Source organism: Phyllostomus discolor, chromosome 2, assembly GCF_004126475.2.
Source record: "Phyllostomus discolor isolate MPI-MPIP mPhyDis1 chromosome 2, mPhyDis1.pri.v3, whole genome shotgun sequence".
Classification (NCBI taxonomy): domain Eukaryota; kingdom Metazoa; phylum Chordata; class Mammalia; order Chiroptera; family Phyllostomidae; genus Phyllostomus; species Phyllostomus discolor.
Genome location: NC_040904.2, coordinates 11152605 through 11171975, shown reverse-complemented (window position 1 = coordinate 11171975; position 19371 = coordinate 11152605). Strand labels below are relative to the sequence as shown.

The 19371-nt window shown below is 44.3% G+C and overlaps 1 long non-coding RNA gene and 1 other non-coding gene across 2 annotated transcripts; one reads left to right on the top strand and one right to left on the bottom strand.

Annotated features, from left to right (window-relative positions):
- Window positions 1-8343: 8343 nt before the first annotated feature.
- Window positions 8344-10684, bottom strand: LOC118498681. Its single transcript, XR_004901150.1, has 3 exons — window positions 10535-10684; window positions 8549-8552; window positions 8344-8358 (listed from the first exon to the last, which is right to left on the bottom strand). It is a non-coding gene; the product is annotated as an uncharacterized LOC118498681 (long non-coding RNA).
- A 5146-nt stretch (window positions 10685-15830) lies between these two features.
- LOC114491204 lies at window positions 15831-15934 on the top strand. Its single transcript, XR_003684011.1, has one exon. It is a non-coding gene; the product is annotated as a U6 spliceosomal RNA (small nuclear RNA).
- Window positions 15935-19371: the final 3437 nt, after the last annotated feature.

Sequence of the window (19371 nt, the reverse complement as noted above, 5' to 3'; positions counted from 1 at the left end):
GGTCATACAATATAAGCAGCCTAGCAAAGCAGACTATACAAAAAGAAGAGGGATACAAAAATACTACTTAAAAAAGATGTAAGAATACTGGAAAAATAATAGTAATACAAATATGCAATAACTTGCAGGTTATCTGTAATAGCAGGGTGAAATTTGTCTCACTGTCCTAGCTGTTGTGATGCCCCTTCTTTGGGTTCAACTTTGGTCTTTTCACAGATCCAGGATTTTGTCTCACTTGTTGGTATTTAGGAAAAATTTTTAAAAATAAAGATAAAAGCCCTGGCTGGCGTAGCTCAGTGGATGGAGCGCGGGCTGGGAACCAAAGTGTCCCAGGTTCGATTCCCAGCCAGGGTACATTCCTGGGTTGCAGGCCATAACCCCCAGCAACCACACATTGATGTTTCTTTCCCTCTCTCTCTCTCTCTCTCTTTGTCTCTCTCTCTCTGTCTCTCTGTCTCTCTCTCTCCCTTCCCTCCCTAAAAATAAATAAATAAAATCTTTAAAAAAAATAAATAAATAAAGATAAAAAAGGCAGATGAAGGAAGGAAGAAGAGATAAAATTGGAGGAAAGGAAAGAGGAAGGAATAAAACAAGAAAGCAGGAAAGAGAGGAAAAAGAAGTCAAAACAGAATAAAGACAATAAAAATTAAAATTAAGAATTGTTAAAAAAATAGAATAAAATTGAAAAGTCTCTTGGATTCAAAGTGGCCACACCAGTTTTTCTGCTCCTGCTGACTGCGGCAGGCTGAGGGATGATTGGTATGGCTTTTCTTCCTCAGTCAGCAGCCCGCACTGGCTTCTGCACTGTCTGGGAAGCTAACTTGCCTCCTCAGCCTTGTGCCCTGGGTATGTGAATCAGGCTTTTGCCCACGGTTACTGCTGTGGACTGGGGTGGGGGGATGCTCTCTGTGTGTCCTCGGCTGGGTGTCAGGAAGGCTGGAGCAATTGATCACTTTAAGAGAATTCCCCAAACAGTGCCTGTCTCTTCTCTCCTTCCTCTTGAGAAATTCCTCCTGTTCAAGCCTGTTGCTCCACACAATGACCTGCCTTCTCCAGCAGCCAAACTCTCCAGCCAGACCAGTGACAATGGGGATCAGGGCCCTCTGTGACCCAGCCCCTTCGGTGTTTACAGCCTCCAAAAGTGCTCACAGCCCTTGTGTGTTTGCTAGCACTTGGATTCCTCCCAGTGCAGCTCACACCTTGTTTGGCTGTGGAGAGAGCACTTGTCCGGTGCTTTCCCAAGGACTCTGTGGCAAACCCAGCAGCAGGTGCTGGGCCTGGGGATGCAGCCCCCAGACCCTGCGCGTGTCCCTGGGACCCTACCTTGTTGCAGCACTCTTTTTAGGGTCCAGTTTTTTGGTTCTGCCAAAATCCTTGGTCCCCTATTTTCATATATGCTGAAGAATATAGGTTACTTGCTTCTCTACTCCATAGATCAGCCAGAATTTTCTCCACTGGGCAGAGGGAAGCCAAATCTGCTCCTTCCTACTCCGACGCCATCTTCCTAACCTGATGTCTTTTTTTACTGTTCCTATTTTTTATCTTCTTTTTCTTAGATAAGTCCCTTTAACATTTCATAAAACCGGGGCTTGGTGATGATGAACTCCTTTAACTTGGCCTTGTCTGAGAAGAACTTTACCTGCTCTTCCATTCTAAATGAAAGCTTTGCTGGATAGAGCAATCTTGGATGTAGGTCCTTGAGTTTCATGATTTGGAATACTGTATTCCAGCCCTTTCTTGCCTGAAAGGTCTCTTTTGAGAAATCAGCTGACATTCTGATGGGAACTCCTTTGTTGGTAACTGTCCCCTTATGTTTTGCGGCTTCTAGAATTCTCTCCTTCATTTTTACCTTGGCTAATGTAATTATCATGTGCCTTGGCATGTTTGTCCTTGGGTCCAAACTGTTTGGGACTCTCTGAGCTTCCTGGACTTCGTGGAAGTCTATATTCCTTGCCAGGTTGGGGAAGTTCTCCTTTATTATTTGTTCAAATAACTGTTCCAGTTCTTGTTTTTCCTCTTCCCCTTCTGATACCCCTATAATTCGGATGTTGGAATGTTTAAAGGTGTCCTGGAGGTTCCTACCCCTCTCCTCAGTTTTTGGAATTCTTGTTTCTTCATTTTTTCTGTTTGGTTGTTCTCTTAGTTCCTGTTTCCATTTCCCTCCAAAATGGCATGGGCATGCTGCTGTGATCATATGGGAAAGGCTGTTGTCTTCTTGAAGTGATCTCAAAGTTCAGCAGCTACTCACGTCTCCAGATTCCTTCTACACTGTGGCCATCTAAAGGTTCAGCAGGGTGAAGACTGGCTTCCTATCACTGACAGTTGGCAGGATTGAGCTCCTCACAGGCTGTTAGACTGGGGCCCTCAGCTCCTTGCTGGCTGTAGCCAGAGACATTAGCCCCTTGACATGGGAACCTCTCCATGGGACTACTTCCTCCAGGGCAGCCTGCTTCCCTCCAGAGCAAGGGCTTCATGACAGAGAGGAGAGAGAAGGCCAGAGAGACAGGGTCAACACCTTTTTGTAACCTTGTCTCAGAAGCAATATCCCATCACTTCTGCCACATTGTACTCATAAGAAGCAAGTCACCAGGCCAGCCCACACTCGACTAGAGTGGAGATTTGCACAAAGACCTAAATGCCAGGAGGCAGGGATCACTGGGAACCTCCTCAGAGGCAGCCTGCCATGGTAGAAAAGCCCTCGTCCTTCTAAGCAGCTTGCCCCCAGGACAGAGGATCCAGAAGGGGATACACTACACATGCTCTTCCATGCCCACTAATTGGGTCAATGAATTCAGTGAGGGAGGGAATAGTGGAGAGAGGCTATAAGCTTGGATCTAATAATGGGGAGAGCAGAAGGGGAAGGGACGAGGTCTTCCCCGTGGAAAGAAACACCAGGAGTGAGGGATGAGCACTTTCCAGCACTCACAATACCCTCTTCACACTACAAGGCCATTTTCAATAGAAAGAAATTCAAGTTTGGAGAGACTGAGTAACTCAAGGTCACATAGACACTACATCATGGAACCTGAATGTATAGCTGCCCGATCCCTAAAGAATTGCTCTATCCTGGATTATAATTATAGTTCTGCATATTCCGAATCTGTTAGGAAGCAACTCTTTGATGAGGACACATATACTTACCAGTGAATATATGTCATTTCAAGAACGGAAGGAAATTATTTCTTTTGTGTTTTTAAATGTCCCCCAAACCTGAATTTCTGTGACAGTGACGAAACAACAAATCTGCCAGAAGTTAAAATACGCACATGGGTTGGAAGTGAGCAGTGGCTGGAGCCCACTGCTGGCTCTCTGGAAATGCTGCAGGACTTCTGGTTGGTACTGTTGGGGTGTTCAGCCCAAATATGTGCCAAGAGCTTGTAGCAGAGACAGACATGGTGACATCCAAAGTTTGTCCAGAGTGCATGGACAGGTCACTCCTGTTAACTTAAGAGATTACAAAAGCACTGCTGTGAACTTGAAAGAAGATGCTTATTTTCATCAACTTCTAGTCTCTGCTGCCCTTTCATTCTTTTATATAGACTATAGATCAAAGATGGTGATGCTTAGCCTCCCCTGACCTTTGAACTGCGGGGCTGTACAGTGGCGATTTCTAGCCCTCTAGCTGCTCAAAAATATAAAGCCTAAGGACCTTTGTGTCTTCATAATTTTACATTCTTTTAAAAGGAAATAGCCAAAAAATATTTTAGCAGAAGTATCAACATAGGTGTAATCTCATATTTGGTCTCATTTTTGCCCTTGATACGTGAGTGCCCATTGCCTGCCAGGCACTGTGATGTGTGCTGCAACTCAGAGAGAACAAAACAGAAGACATGTGGGCCAGGAGCACAGGCTTTTGGCGTGGGGAATGGGGGGCGGACTCAAGCTGCCTCCCAAGACAACGTGGTGAATGCTGTTGTAGGATTGCTGATATCCTAGGTCGTGTGGGGTCTCTGAGGAGGGGCTGCACATGTGAAGGGGACTTGAAAAGGTAGAAGACTCTGGGTCATGGACATTCCTACATGTCTCTCTCTGGGACACAGTCCACAAAGCTGGTCTTCCCTTGCCCAAAGCAAAAGCCTTTGAGAGGTGGGGTGTGGAAAGTGACTACAGGTCAGGGTGAAGGAACTTGTGTGAATAATGATTCCCAGAGAGACTGGTGTAATGGATGATCAGCACATAGCTAAAATATATACCAAATCCTCTGTAATTTCCCATCCGCCAAGGGAAAAAATTCCATCTGAACAAGAAAATCCTAGACATTGGATGAGTCTCAGTTCAGATTATTATTCCCCTCTTTGGAATGCCCCAAGAAACCTGCATCTCCCTCCAGATCAAATTTTGCTTGTTTGTAATACACAGATTCTTCTCGAATAGGGACTATGCAGGACTGAGGCTTTACTGGGAGGTCAGTTTGCATCTGCTCATCACCTCCCCCTGACAAACAGTACAAGGGAGCAGCCAGAGTGTGTGTGCAATTCTCAGTCTTCATTTACGCGGATGTAGCAGAACACCTCTTAGGTAACATCGGCTGTTTCTTATCTAAGCATCCACAAGAGTCTCCAGCTGAATATCCTGCCCAGCACACTCAGCATCTAGTAGCCTCTTTTCCTGAGACACGCCTGCTGGTCACCGTACTGGTGAAACCAGTGATGCCCTGATGGGCCTCAGCAGTTGGACGTGAATTACTCACATCCTCCATCCCTGCCTCTCATTGTGTTCTCCTCTTCTCTATGGGTTACCAGTGTTTTCAGGTAACTTCCCTACCCACTCCCCACCCCACGTTTGTTCACACACAGATATTTGTCCTTATCTGTCCTTTTAATAACCTGCTTGTTCTTTGTCAGCCACTGTCTGCTGTCCTGCCTCAACACTCTCCCTTCCCAATCCACCGCCACTTGAAACTTCTAGACCCCAAATCCCCAGTTGCATATCAGGGGTTCAAAATGAAACTGCATCTGTGTTTCACAGACCCACCTGGTCACCTAGGGAATATAAAATAGGTCAAGTTTGCAAAACAGGCTCCCTGAGTTTCCTGAGGACACTTGAGACTCTCATACAGAGACACATTACATTTACTTGTACAATAAATGTCTGCAACTTTCAACTCTGACAGCCAGAGTACACCATTGAAATCTTCTCATCTTCACAGTTGTCTGCCATAGTCTGTCTGCTGTTGGCCTTAATCAGAAATGTGCCAAGGCAACCTTTTTTTTAATGTATAAGCATATTTACAATTTTGAAAACTTGGGTTGCTAAAATAATTTACCCTGAGCTTCCAGTCATGACAAATGCTTCAAAATGGGTTATGCTGCACAAGTCAGAGGGGCAGTGAGGAACTGTGCCGAGGCCTGTGTACTCACATGGATCAAGCCCGTACCACAGCCAGCACTCTGAGGTGATAGGCTGCCTTCATAGCTCGAGTGGTCACTGGGAAGGGAAGAGCTTCGCATTCTCAGCACAGTCCATTCCATCCTTTCTAACTGTGCTAATGTACATGTTTGCATTAGGTATAGACATTCAAACTGTGGTACCTGCTCATCAAGGTAGACAGTGTGTTAATTAGGTGCTGCCATGTAACACGCTGCCCCAGAACATACTGGACCCTAAAAACAGCCCTTTATATAGCTCAGTGTCTTAGTACACTCAGTTTACTGTCATAGAATTCCACACACTGGGTGGCCTACAACAGCAAGCTTTCATTTCTAACAGTTTGGGATGCTGGGAAATCCAAGACCATAATGCTAGCAGATTTGGTATGTGGCAAGGGCCTGATTCTAGGTTCATGTGGCCATCATTTCACTGTAACCTCAAGTGGCAGAAGGGGCAATGGATCTTGCTGGAGCCTCTTTCATAAGAGCATTAATTCCATTCATGAGGGTTCTTCTCTCACGTGTTAATACCTCCCAAAGGCCACACCTCTTAATACCATCACATTGGGTGCTAGGATTCAACACAAGCATCTGGGGGGCACACAGACACTCAGACTACAGCCTTCAGGATTCTGCAGGGGAGCAACCTAAACTACAATAAGCGAGGTGCTTCTAGTCTGGGCCAAACAACCTCAGGCATCAGGGATTAGCTACAGGTTGGTTTGTGGCTGTGCTTCCAGAAGTCAGCAGGCTGTCAACAGGGCTGCTTGGCTCTGTGCCATGTGTTCCCTCTTTCTCCAGCAGGCTACTGGGCATGGCCTGGTGACCTTGGAAAGGCCCCAGGAGAGAACAGAAGGGCCCAGGTATTTTGAGACTGTCTTAGCTTTATATGTCTGCATTACAATTACCATGAACTTAGCATCTTAACACAAAAATCATTTATTCACTCATGGGTCTTTAAATCTGAACTTCAGCACAATGTGACTGCATTCACAAGGCTACAAACAAGTCAGGTTGATTTCTTATCTAGAGCCTGGGAGGGAGTGGGTGAGAGGAATCTGCTTTCAATCTCATCTTGGTGTTGGAAGAGTTTAATTCCTTATGGTTGTAGGACGGTAGGCGCTGTTTCCTTGCTCGCTTTCAGTCAGAGTTCACACTCAGCAACCAGAGGCTACCCACACTCCTACCACAAGGCCTTCTCCAAGAACAAGGGCACTCCATAGCTTTCTCATGCTTCAGATCTCCAACTTCCTCAGTCTCTGACCTCTACATCCAGATTTTAGGGACTCGTGTGATTTGGGCAAGGGCCAACTGGACAATTTCTTCATCTTGAGGTCAACTGATTTGGAAAGTTAATTATATTTGAAAAATCCCACCTGCTAGAACATGGGTCTTTGTGTTCACAGGTGCTCGCTGCAGTCAAAATGAGATTGCAGCATGGGTGAGGATCACTGTGTTCCTTGTAGGCAACTCTGCCTCCAGCAGAGGCCTGGACTCTGCTGGCTCATCATCAGGTCAACCACATTCTAAAGACTGAGGGAGATGCGCCCAAATGCAAACTGTGAGGAACTAGATGCTACCTTTTGGTGGAAGGAACTGCAAAGTCAGTTTGTACAGGGACACAGACAGAGGAGAAGTGAAGGATTGAGTCCCTTTTTTTATTTTTTGCCATCTGCCAGAAAGAGTATGCCTGAGACTTGCTTTCAAAGTCCATGCAGCCATACTTACCATAGCTCTTACTGCAACAAGGCAACCTGGAGAGCAAGCCCATTTCTAATAATGAGGATGAGGATGCGGACAGGCAGACAGTAAATGTCTGGCATACACTGTTCCTAGGGCAGACCCAGCCTCCTTTACCTCCTGATCTTTGCCCCCGGCTCTCTATTCAGCAATAAAGCATCAGGATGCTCTCCCACCTCACCTAGAGAGGCTCCAAGTGGGGGAACTTGCTGCAGCCAAACCAGAAACCCGAGGAGGTTAATATCCTTTCTAGAAACCATGCTGAACCTCTTCCCAGAGGAAAGGATGAGAGAGGCAGGTGCAAAGGAAATAAACCAGCCCAGATGGGAAAGTCAAAATGTGTACATAGGTTTCTATCGAGATTTCAAGATTCCTAGGGTTCTAAATATTATCTTTATCATAGTCCTAGGAGCCCTCGTCTCCCTTCCACACTTCAAATGAGAAGAGGGGGAGGTTTAAAAAGAGCCACATGTCAATTCTGAACTAGAATAGAAAGAAGCAAGGGTCTTGACTAGTACAAAACTGTTAGAAGGAAAATATTTTCTGTCCTTAGTGAAGTTTTATCTATTTATATTTAATGTTTTTGAGCCTTTGGGGGTAGGTCCAAAGGAAACAAAACTTCAAATATCAATCAGCCTCTTTTTTGGTGGGTGGGGGTCAGGTGTTGAAATCATGGCCTATTCATGTTTAAATGGTTTTTCAGAGCCTAATTAGTTTATAGGATGTTAAAAAAGAAAAAAGGTAAATTGCTCTATGATTTCTGGGCTGCCTTGGAAATACACATGTATTTCAGAATGAAAGCTTACAGGGAACATGTATTTCTTTTCAGAATTCTCAGCAGCTGTACAGAATCATGCCTTTACATACATCACTTTACTGCTTTCACGTCTCAGCCAAATGGACTGAATTTACCAAGCTCTGCATAATTTCACAAGCTGGGTCTGCCAAAACCCTCAGGAGTTTTGATTGCTGATTGGAATCCAACCAGCAATACACACCTAACATTCAAGAAGGGCAAGAGGGAAGCTCAAAACAAAGAATCACATTCAGGAGAAATGCAGTGAAGAGCAGGTTGAAGAGAGACACAGAACAGTGAATTGCACTGTGTTTTTATTTATTTGGAGATGGAATTATTGGAGGGCTCCAGGGTTGTCTGTCAGCTTCTTGAGATGCCACTCAGGTCTTCATTACAGGTGGAGAGGTTGGAATAGCAATAACTTGCTGGCAAATTTGAGCCCCTTTCTATGTACTATTCTTTTTCTACCTTCTATTTATGTATGTTTTTAAGTAGCAACAGGCATGTTTAATTTCCTTTTTGAAAAACTATTAGGTTAGCTGGTGGTCTATACTATTTCCATATTTAAGCAATAAACCAGTGTTTCTTTTTAAAAATCCCACTCTTTGTTTCAGTTAAGGTGGTTGCCAGATAGCCCCAAAACACAGCTGAAGTCTATTAAATATGTTGATCGCTATTATTCAGATGAGGTGTTGCCACTCTCAAAAGTGGGTCACAATGTGGCTGAGGTATTTATCTTCCAGTGTAAGGATGAGACCAGACAAAGGGAAAGGAACAGAACCTGGGTTTTGATGTAAAGCTAGGGAATGACTCCCCTCTCACTGTCCTCCTCCTGCTTTCTACCAATCAGAAATGTTGGATATCTCTTGAAAGAGTAAATCCCGGCAGGGACACTCAGGTCAGCCTTTCAGAATCCTGTCTCTGACCCAGGAAACAGCCCCATGGAGAGGCTAGAAACCTAGACCCTTACTGTCTGGACCCCAAAACAATAAGGCCTGGGACCTAGAGAAACCCTCCAGGAGGACCCTGGACCCCAGTGTTTCTACTTCAGATCATTCCTCACCCCATGGTGATACCTAAACTGACTCTCACATTTAAACTCATTCATACAATAGAAGCCAACAACAACACAGACATTTTAGGGACACTTGGGTTTACAATGAGGACAAAACAGACAGCACTGGTGCCTTAAAGGGCTTGCTAGTAATTTTAATGCATCTTGCTTTCAATTTCTTTTTGCTAGTAGAATTAGAAAATTACCATTTTGACCATTGTGGCGGTGTGTGATAATTTTTGAGATCATTAGCTACATCCTAAACTACGAGGTCTATCCACAAAGTATCCAGCTATGTAATATGAAAAACAGAGACATTTATTGAAGAAGACACAAGACATAAGAAACAACGTTCACAGGACTATGTTGTCTCAGTTGTCTTCACACAATTCTCCCAACTGCCATCAGTTGCCCTGTGATATTTTCCTGAATTTCAATGATGGTCTGAAATCTCTTCCCTTTCAAAGGTGATTTTAATTTTGGGAAAAGCCAGAAATTGCAGGGCACCCAACCTGGGCTGTAGAGGAGCTGAGTCACCTGGGTGATTTGATGTTTCACCAAAAAACTCAGCATGAGACATGATGCATGAGCAGGTGCATTGTCATGATGAAGTTGCCAATCACCAGTTGCCCGTAGCTGCAGCCTTCTGAATCATCTGAAGAGTTTCCTTCAAGCTTAATACCAAATTTGATGCCAATTAGTGGCTCTACTTAGTCAAGTCATTTTGAATACGAGAGCCACACAGGACACATGCTCACTCCACAGTGAGCCCCACTTACTAGCCCCACTGACTAGTATAGTGAAGTAGTTATTGTTCATTCATGCTCATTCCAGTCCACTCTCCTTGGCTGCCACATTACATCGATGTAGTGCAAACTGTTCTTGTTATATTAACAATGGTTGGACTCTTTTCAGACGCACGTAGTCCTATACCTATACTAGGTTGTAAACCATGATTAAGAGTTAAAGGTTTCACTTCTGGCCAAGATGGAGGTGTAGGTAGATACACTTTGCCTCCTCCCGCAACCAAAAGAAGGACAATAAATTTAGAAAGAAAAAATAACCAAAACTGCCAGGAAATCCAACTTTATGGAAGTCCACAAACTAAGGAGTAAAAAAAGAAACATTCTTCCAGACTGGTAGGAGGGGCAGAGATGGGCACTTGGGGCAGAGAGGACTTGTGGCAAGGCAGTGGCTGGAGGACCAGGCAGTCCTACATTTGCATGCAGATAAACTGGGAGGAACAAATGTAGAGGGAGACAGACCTCGGACTCCAGGGTTCCAGTGTGGGGAATTAAGCCTCAAAACCTCTGACTGAAAACATCTATGGGGGATGTGGTGGTGGGAGAAACTCCCAGCCTCACAGGATAGTTCACTGGAGAGACCCACAGGGTCAGAGAATGTACTCAAACCCACCCACCTGGGAATCAGCACTAGAAGGACCCAATTTGCTTGTGGGTAGAGGAGAAAGTGACTGAAAGCTGGTGGAGAGCTGAGCAAGAGGCATTGTTCCCTCTTGGACCCCTCCCCTAGAGATTACCTACAGTTCCACACCTTACTGCATAACAGGCCTACTGAGACACAAAAATATGGCCCATATTGAAAACAGATCACAAGCCCAGAAAAAATACAACTAAGCAATCAAGAGATAGTCAACCTATCAGATGCAGAATTCCAAACACTGGTAATCAGGATGCTCACAGAAATGACTGAGTATGGTCACAAGGTAGAAGAAGAACTAAAGCTATGAGAAGTCAAATAAAGGCAAATGTACAGGGAACCTACAGAGAAGATAAGGAAACAGGGTCTCAAATCAATGGTTTGGACCAGAAGGTAGAAGTAAAGATTCAACCAGGACAGAATGAAGAAACAAGAATTCATAAAAATCAGGAGAGCTTGAGGAACCTCCAGGACAACTTTAAATGTTCCAACATCCCAATCATTGGGGTGCCAGAAGGAGAAGAGGAAAAGCACGAAATTGAAAACTTATTTGAAAAAATAATGAAGGAGAACTTCCTTAATCTGTCAAAGGAAATAGACTTCCAGGAAACCCAGGAAGCTTGTAGAGTCCAAAAGAAGTGGGACCTAAGGAAGCACACACCAAGGCACATCATAATTACATTAGCCATGATTAAAGAGAAGGAGGGAATCTTAAAAGCCACAAGAGAAAAGGAGACAGTTACCTACAAAGGAGTGCCCATAAGACTATCAACTGATATCTCAAAGGAACCCTTATAGGCAAGAAGGGGCTGGAAAGAAGTACTGTGAGTCATCAAACTCAAGGACCTACATCCAAGATTGCTCTATCCAGCAGAGCTATCATTTAGAATGGAAGGACAGATAAAGTGCTTCCCAGACAAAGTGCTTGTCCCAGACAAGGTCAAGTTAAAGGAGTTCATCATCACCAAGCCCTAATTATATGAAATGTTAAAGGTACTTATCTAAGAGGAAGAAGAACAAAAATACAAACAGTAAAATGACAACAAACTCACAACAATCACCAACCAAACCTAAAAAAAAAAAATGAACTAAGCAAACAACTAGAACTGGAACAGAATCACAGAAATGGAGATCACATGGAGGGTTATCAGCAGGGAGGGAGGAGGTCGGGGAAGAATGGGGGAAAAGGTGGAAGGAATAAGAAGCATAAATGGTAGGTACAAAATTGACAGAGGGAGGGAGGTTAAGAATAGTATGGGAAATGGAGAAGCCAAAGAACTGATATGTATGACCCAAGGACATGAACTAAGGTGGAGGAATGATGGTACAAGGGCGGGTACAGGGTGGAGGGGAATAAAGGGGAGAACAAATGAGACAATTCTAATAGCATAATCAATAAAATATATTAAAACTTAGAGTTAAAGGTGTCTTTCCTGATGATAACGTCTGCTCAGAGTGAAACCAAGAAAAATCTAATTTAGGTGTTCACAGATGTCCTTGTGGGAAGTTATCGAGAGGACCAAGGTAACTGACATGCACATTTCTGGCTGCATTTTGAAGACCTGAAAAGTTTCCTCCCTCTTAATTTTCCTTTGCTACACCACACCTTTTCGTCTTTGACACACATTGAATCAAATAAATAAGTAAACACATAAATAAATAAATAACACAGGTGTTCCGTTTTTGTTTCTTTTTCCCAAAGAGAATATGGAATTTGCCAGTTATTCTACTAAGGACTAGTGAGGACATTTAAAATACAACTAATTAAGGAAATGTTTCTTGGAATTAGCATTTTATATTTAACTACATGAGAAGGAACTAAATATAAAATATCACACCCAGAAGTAAACAGAATTATTCAGAAATAGGGCAGGGGGAGTTGTGAGCAAGTGTTAATTAGGGTTGAAGAAAATGGATGTTAAGTTGTCTTCTCCAAAGTATTCTTTTTTAAAACTTCTCAGTTGGAGAAAAACAAAGTCTTCAACATTAAAAACAACTCCATAAGCAAAAATTTGCTCTGTCACACTCTGGAACAGGGCACTGCCTACTTAGAGTGGTCTGTGACAGTGAAAATGTCCTGTGGTAAGGAAAATATTCTATATTTGTTCTGCCCCAATAAGGTGGCCATGAGCCCCACGTGGTTATTTAAATTTAAGTTGACTGAAATGCATTCAAATTCACAATTCAGTTCATGAGTCACAGTAGCCATATTCTAAGTGTTTAATAGCTACGAGAGGCTAGTGGCCGCCTTACTGAGCAGCACGGCCAGAAAGACCAGGAAGGGTGTGTTGGCCCAGGGTGAAAACACATATTCAAGGTTTGCCAAAGAAGGCTGGAAGTGGAAAATGTTTCCCAGAAAACCTATGTGGAGCCCAAGAAAAAAGTCCACTTTGTATCATCTGGAGGATTTTTTTCTCTGTCCATCAAGTTCCAGCCAGTAAGTGAAACAAGTTCGCAGTGCTCTTCATCCCAAAGCATTGAATAAATTCTCAGGTCTTTCCCGGAGCATTCCTTGGATATGCTCTTACACAGCCTGTCTGTAGAAATCTCGCTTTCCAAGCACCCAGTGTACGTTTTTCATGTGAATCCTCTCTCCTGGTCCTTGCGCCACATATTTCAGTGGCAATTCCCCTTGCAGAGAGCCCATCTGTATCTGTGCAGCCGCACTTCCCAAGGCCAGCCCACGAAGCAGGCTTCTCTACGTGGTTTTGTCTATCTCTGCAGCCCAGTCCAGGCACTCAGATTTCCAGACTGGGAAGAAAGATGAAGATAGACGAAGTCCTTGGTTGGACAGGTAAGCCTCTGGGATGCCTCTACTTCCCTCGGAGAGCTGGCAGAAAGCTGGAATTCACATGACCCCATGTGGGGATTGGAAGGCCAATCCCAGATTTTTGCCTAGTTTTCAGTCAGTGGGGATCACACTCCACACACAGGTGATAGTTTGTTCATAAGCTAATCCACACCAAGTTCCTTCTTACAAAATGTAGCTTGAGGGGGTTTTGTGTGAGACAAGAGGTGACTTCAACCAGCCTCAGTTTCATGCTCTAAGGCTTCACTCTGACAATGTTCTTAATTTAATTAATATTTCATTTATTTATTTTTAAAGAGAGCAGAAGGGAAGGAAAGAGAGAGAAACATCAATGTGTGCTTACCTTTTGCACGTCCCCCAGTCGGGACCTGGCCCACAACCCAGGCATGTACCCTGAATAGGTATGGAACCGGCGACCCTTTGTTTTGCAGGCCAGTATTCAATGCACTGAGCCACACCAGCCAGGGCCCTGTAACATTCTTACAAGCTGAAAATTAGAGTGAGTACAGTGGCTATTAAAAGCATCTCTCTGTGCCCCTGAAAACATGTACCAGTGTGAACTCTTAGATGTGATTTGCCTTATTTTTCTGGGGTCTGCCCCAGTCTAGATAGTCGGGAAATAACCACAAGTTCAATCTCCTCAAGAAATCTTAAGCAAAACAGCCTGGGGCCACTCAGGCCTGGGGCTGCCTGCAGGACTCACATTCACTGATTTCCACGAGCTCATGGACATATGGACATGACCTACATCTGGACCATCTCCAACCAGAGAGGATTGACACGGGCAAATGAGCCACATTTGGTCCTGACACCTGTGGGACCCGCCTATCCATAAGTGCATCTCCTTTTTGAAAACTGTTCAGTGCATTTTGTTACCTTCAGGGAGGGTGTTGCTCGTAAATGTGTCTCCATAAATCTTCTAATATAATCACCAACCTCATTTATGTCCCATGTGGTTGTTCCTTAACAGGCACACAGGTACCAACAAGGTACCTGAGAAGCATCTCCTCCATGACCTTCATACTTACTTAGCCAGTTCCAAGCACAATCTCAAGTCCAACCCTTTATTCCTCAGGTTAAGCCCCAGGCAGGAAGTGATGGGGAGAAATAAGTAAAAAAGGAGTCATGCCCAGGCCAACATCACGCTTAGACTCATCTCCAATATCAAGTTCAAGAGTCAGTTCCCTAATCCACCCATCCTCACATTTCACCTCCAAAAAAGGTAACATGAGCTCCTGCTAGAAACATATGTGGAAAATAGCAGCATTTGGGAAGAAGGAAAAAAGCAAGGGTGGAGAAAACGTCCACAGAGGTGTTCAGACCTAAGGCAGTGAGGTCGTTCTCAGAAGGATAGTAAGCCCCGGCTCAGAACAGACCAGGCAAGCTATGGCCCACTGCCAGCTCTGCCTGCCTGCCCACCTTTGTAAATAAAGTTTTATTGGAAAACAGCCATGCCCATTGGTGTCCCTACTGCCTGCAGCTGCTTACCAGAAACAAGGGGCAGAGTGAAGAAGTTACCGTAGAGACCATATGCCCCCCTCCCTGAAAAAAGCTGAAAATATTGACTGTGTGCACCTGTAGAGAAAACCTTTGCTGACCCATAGTCTGGAGTTTTAGATTTTGCTGAGAACAGTCATTATCAGCGTTCCATGAACTGACTGTTTTTTCCGATAAGAATATGAACAGAGAGAAGTTGAACTGTGTCTGAATGTCTGTCACAAAGAATAAGGAGGCGTCTGCCTCAGTCTCAAACGTGGCTCTCAGCCTCGTTACTCTGTTGCCCTGAGTTCTGAGAATTTTTCTTGTTCCTGTTAACATTTGGTAAACTTCTCTTTAGGAACTTGAAAGGTGGTTGGGAGCATCTCTGAGGTTTAATGTCAAAATTAAATCTAAAGCTGGGGTTCAATCTAAAACTGGGGTTCTCCACGTGGGTAGCTAAAATAACAATGTATTTGCCTCCAGCTTTTCAAGGGGGTGTTGCTGATGGGCGCTTTGTAGTACAGGCCTCGGGAGCGAACTCAAAAAACAGGCACAATTACTTTTTCAAGACTTCACCATAAATACTCATTTTTTAAAAGGTTCCAGTAACTCGCCCACTAAGGGAAAAAAGAAAAAGAAATAGGAGGGGAAAAAGTAAAATAGGACAATGACACAGTGGTTTTGCTCTAAAATAATCCTGTGTGATGTCAGGCTGCATCTACAGTATTTCAATATTTTCATCCAAACACGGACATTTCAATGAGCACTATAGATCCAGGCCATTCTATGGAGGGAAGGGACATTTTGCCAGAAGGACAGCGAGAGAATCTCTTTGGTCACATTCTTTTCCTCCCCACCCAACACAGCACTGTTTTTAAGTTTGCTCCACTTTCTGATCACGCGTGTGTAAGCAGGGACACGAAAGAGTATCACGAATCCGTACTGCGAGGTGGCGGCTGGGAGCGCCGCGGAGCTGTTCAGTGATGCTGGGAGTCGCCGCCTCTCACACTCGGGCAGAGGCGGGCACTCACTGCTGCAGCAGTGGACTCGGGCAATGGCTGCAGTGAGCGTCGCTGAAATCCAGGAACGTCCACTTTTACAAAGAACCTGGGTAACTTCTGGAGGTTAAAGACTGAAAGGGCAGTGTTACTTCGGCAGCACATATGCTAAAATTACAACTACACAGATAAGATTAACAAGCCCCGTTCAAAGAGGAGGCACAAATTCCTGAAGTGTCCCATAGTTTAAAAAAAGGAAAGAAAAGAATCTGCTGTAACAAAGTACCACAGACTACGTAGCTTAAACAACAGAAAAGTATTGTCCCACTCTCTGAGGGTTGGAAGTTCAAGATCAAGGTGTCAATGGGTTCATTTCTTTGCAGGGTCTTCTCCTTGGCTTGTAAGAGACCTGCCCTCTCACTGTGTCCACACACGGTCTCTCTTCTGTATCTGTCTGTGTCCTAATTTCTTTTCATAAGGACACCAGTCAGTAGATGAGGGCCCCCCGCCCAATGAATTCATTTACTCTTAATCACCTTTTCTAAAGCCCTATCTCCAGATATGGTTACATTCTGAGGTACTTGGGGTTAGGACTTTAACATGTGAATGTGGAAGAACATTCATATAGTGATCAGTGGTATTCACATCCAATGTTACTCGGTTCATAACAGGAGCTAAGAAATGAAATAAAGTAGTTGCTTTTAAAGTCTGGACCTAATAGGAATGGCATGGAGTAAGTAGCGAGGCATTGGGTGGCCAAGAAAGAAAAGAGGGAGGAGGAGGAAGGAAGGAAGAGAAAAGCTGGATAAATGACTGGAGTCCCAGTTGGCCCAAAGAAGATCTGGCCTCATTAAGGAATTCACCCTATCTCTCCATCTACTTCAGGAGGAGGAAGAAGTCTAAAACAAGAAAAGATGGTGAAAGTTGGGTGACCCCAGTGGGTGTGGCCACTCCTCTGTGCCTGGCGTGCTCTGGACCATCTAACACTGTCTTGCACCTGGCTGCATGGCACCACAGCTACCGTTGCTCTGTTGCTCTGAGGGTATAAGGAAAGCATCTCCTAGGCAGATCCTGGGGGACAGAGAACTGCCTTCAAAAGTGTTCTTGTGCATTTACATTGCGGATTTGATCCAAACTGAGCAAAAATGGAACATGCGCATTTGATCTTCTCGAAAGGAGTGAATGGTTGGTTGGTACACGCTGGGCCCCATGTGCCTACTGAAGGGTAGGGCCCCAGGTAGGTTTTCCTGCCCTGACTTGGTCAGCCAGGCAGGCCTGGAAGACAGTGCACCCTCGGAGGGGTCCTCTGAAGCAACAGCCTGCTACTTCCCTGGCCCCTCCTGGGCCTCGCTAGTGAAGGGCTATTGTGTTTAGTCCTCGGTCTCTCATTGCTTCTTAACAACTGGACCCATCGCCTCCCTTTATTCTGATCCCTGCTATGCATGAGGTAGTTTAGAAAAATGATCTTATCTGATAATCACCTTTGCAAACGTTTCACCCACGCAAATGCATTGAGCAGAGAACTGATTTATACAAATGGTTATAAAATATGTAAGTCCTGTAAACCATATCATGTAACCATTTGTTTTATGCTTTTAGGAAAAATCCATAGGCTGAAAATGCAAGAGTAAATTATGAGCTGAAGGATTTTATGTTGTTTTTGCAATGTGATGAAGTTTACATATTCTGGCCACAGGGATATTGTACATCAAGTCACATGCTGCTTAGGTTTTTTTCCCCACTAATAATTTGAATCCTAAAATGCACAAAGTCACAGACAATATAAAGTTTAGACTCCCGTCTTCTTCAGGTAACTGAAGTAGACCTAAAGCAGCCATTCCTAACTACAACGAACGTAGTATTCATTTATGGGGCGAATGCAAATGTAAGATAATGCTTGTTTTAAGCATAATTGCACTTACTATTGCAAAGGGGAATGCATGTGATTGTAGTAGTTTTTAGCTTACAGTAAGATCGAGCTGACTTCTGACCAAGATGAAGGCGTAGGTAGACACACTGTGCCTTATTGCACAACAAGATAGAGACAGCATCAATTTAGAAACTAAATAACAACCAGAACCAACAGAAAATTGATCTGAATGGAAGTCGGACAGCCAAGAAGTTAAAACAGACACGTTCATCCAAACCGGTAGGGAGGGCAGAGGCAGGCAGCTGGGCACAGGTCCTGGCGCAGAGAGCAGAGAATGTTGGGACGAGGCGCCTAAGGCATCCGGGGCAGGCAAGACCACAGCAGGTGGTCCCTGGGCCCGAAAGCCACAGCTAGGAGACCCCGGCCAAGGGGTAGCAACCAGCAGACCCAGCGAGGTGGCGATTGTGAAGGAAGGCACTGCTTGCAACCCTGGATCACATCGCTGGGAAACAGAGCCTCGGGGCACAGACTGAAAACACCTGTGGGGGTTGAGGTGCAGAGAGAGACTCCCAGCCTAACAGGAGAGGTCCTTGGAGGGTCCCACAGTGTGTAAAAGCACACCCACATGGGAATTGGCATCAGAGGGGTCCAGTTTGCTTGGGGGAAGCAGCAGAATGGACTGAGGCCCTGTGGAAAGTGGAGCAAGCACCATTGTTTCCTCGCGTACCCTGCCACCATGTACAGCGTCACGACCCAGCGACTGGGGTGCCCGGCCCTATTGAACACCTAAGGCTCCGCCCCTCATATGTAATAGGCACAACCAGGCCAAAGTGGGGAGGGGGGGCGGGGAGAGATGGCTCAAACAAAATTGAAAACTCAGCAACCAGTTTTTTTAAGCGACAGAGAGATAGCCAACCTATCAGAGGCACAGTTCTAAGCACTCGTAATCAGGATGCTCACAAAATTCGTTGAGTTTGCTTGCAAATTAGATGAATAAATGAAGGCTACAATAAGTGAAATGAAGAAAAATTCACAGGGAATCAATAGTGATGGAATGAAAGCTGGGCCTCACATCAAAAGAATGGAGTAGAAGGAAGAAAAAAACATACAACCAGAAAAGAATGAAGAAATAAGAATTCAAAAAATGAGGAGAGGCTTAGGAAGCTCCAGGACATCTTGAAACGATCCAACATTCGAATTATATGGGTACCAGAAGGAGAAGAGGAAGAGCAATCAGTGGAAAACTTATTTGAACAAATAATATGGAGAACTTTCCCATTCTGGCAAAAAAAAAAAAAAATAGACTTCCAGGAAGCCCAGGAAGCTCAGAGAGTCCCAAAGAAGTCGGACCAAAAAAGGAACACACCAAGGCACATCATAATTACATTAGTTAAGGTAAAAATGAAGGAGAGAATCCTAGAAGCACCAAGAGAGAAAGAGACAGTAACCTATAAAGGAGTTCCCATGAGACTGTCACCTGATTCCTCAAAAGAGACCTTGCAGGCAAGAAGGGGCTGGAAAGAGGTATTCCAAGTCATGAAAGGCAAGGACCTACTCCAAGATTGCTCTATCCAGCAAAGCTTAATTTTAGAATGGAAGGGCAGATAAGTTCCTTCCCAGACAAGGTCAAGTTAATGGAGATCATCACACCAAGCCCTTATTTTATGAAATGTTAAAGGGAGTTATCTAAGAAAAAGAAGATAAAAAACCATGTATAGTAAAATGACAGCAAACTCACAATTATTAACAACCACACCTAAAACAAAAGCAAAAAGAAAATAAGCAAACAAGTAGAACAGGAGCAGAACCACAGAAA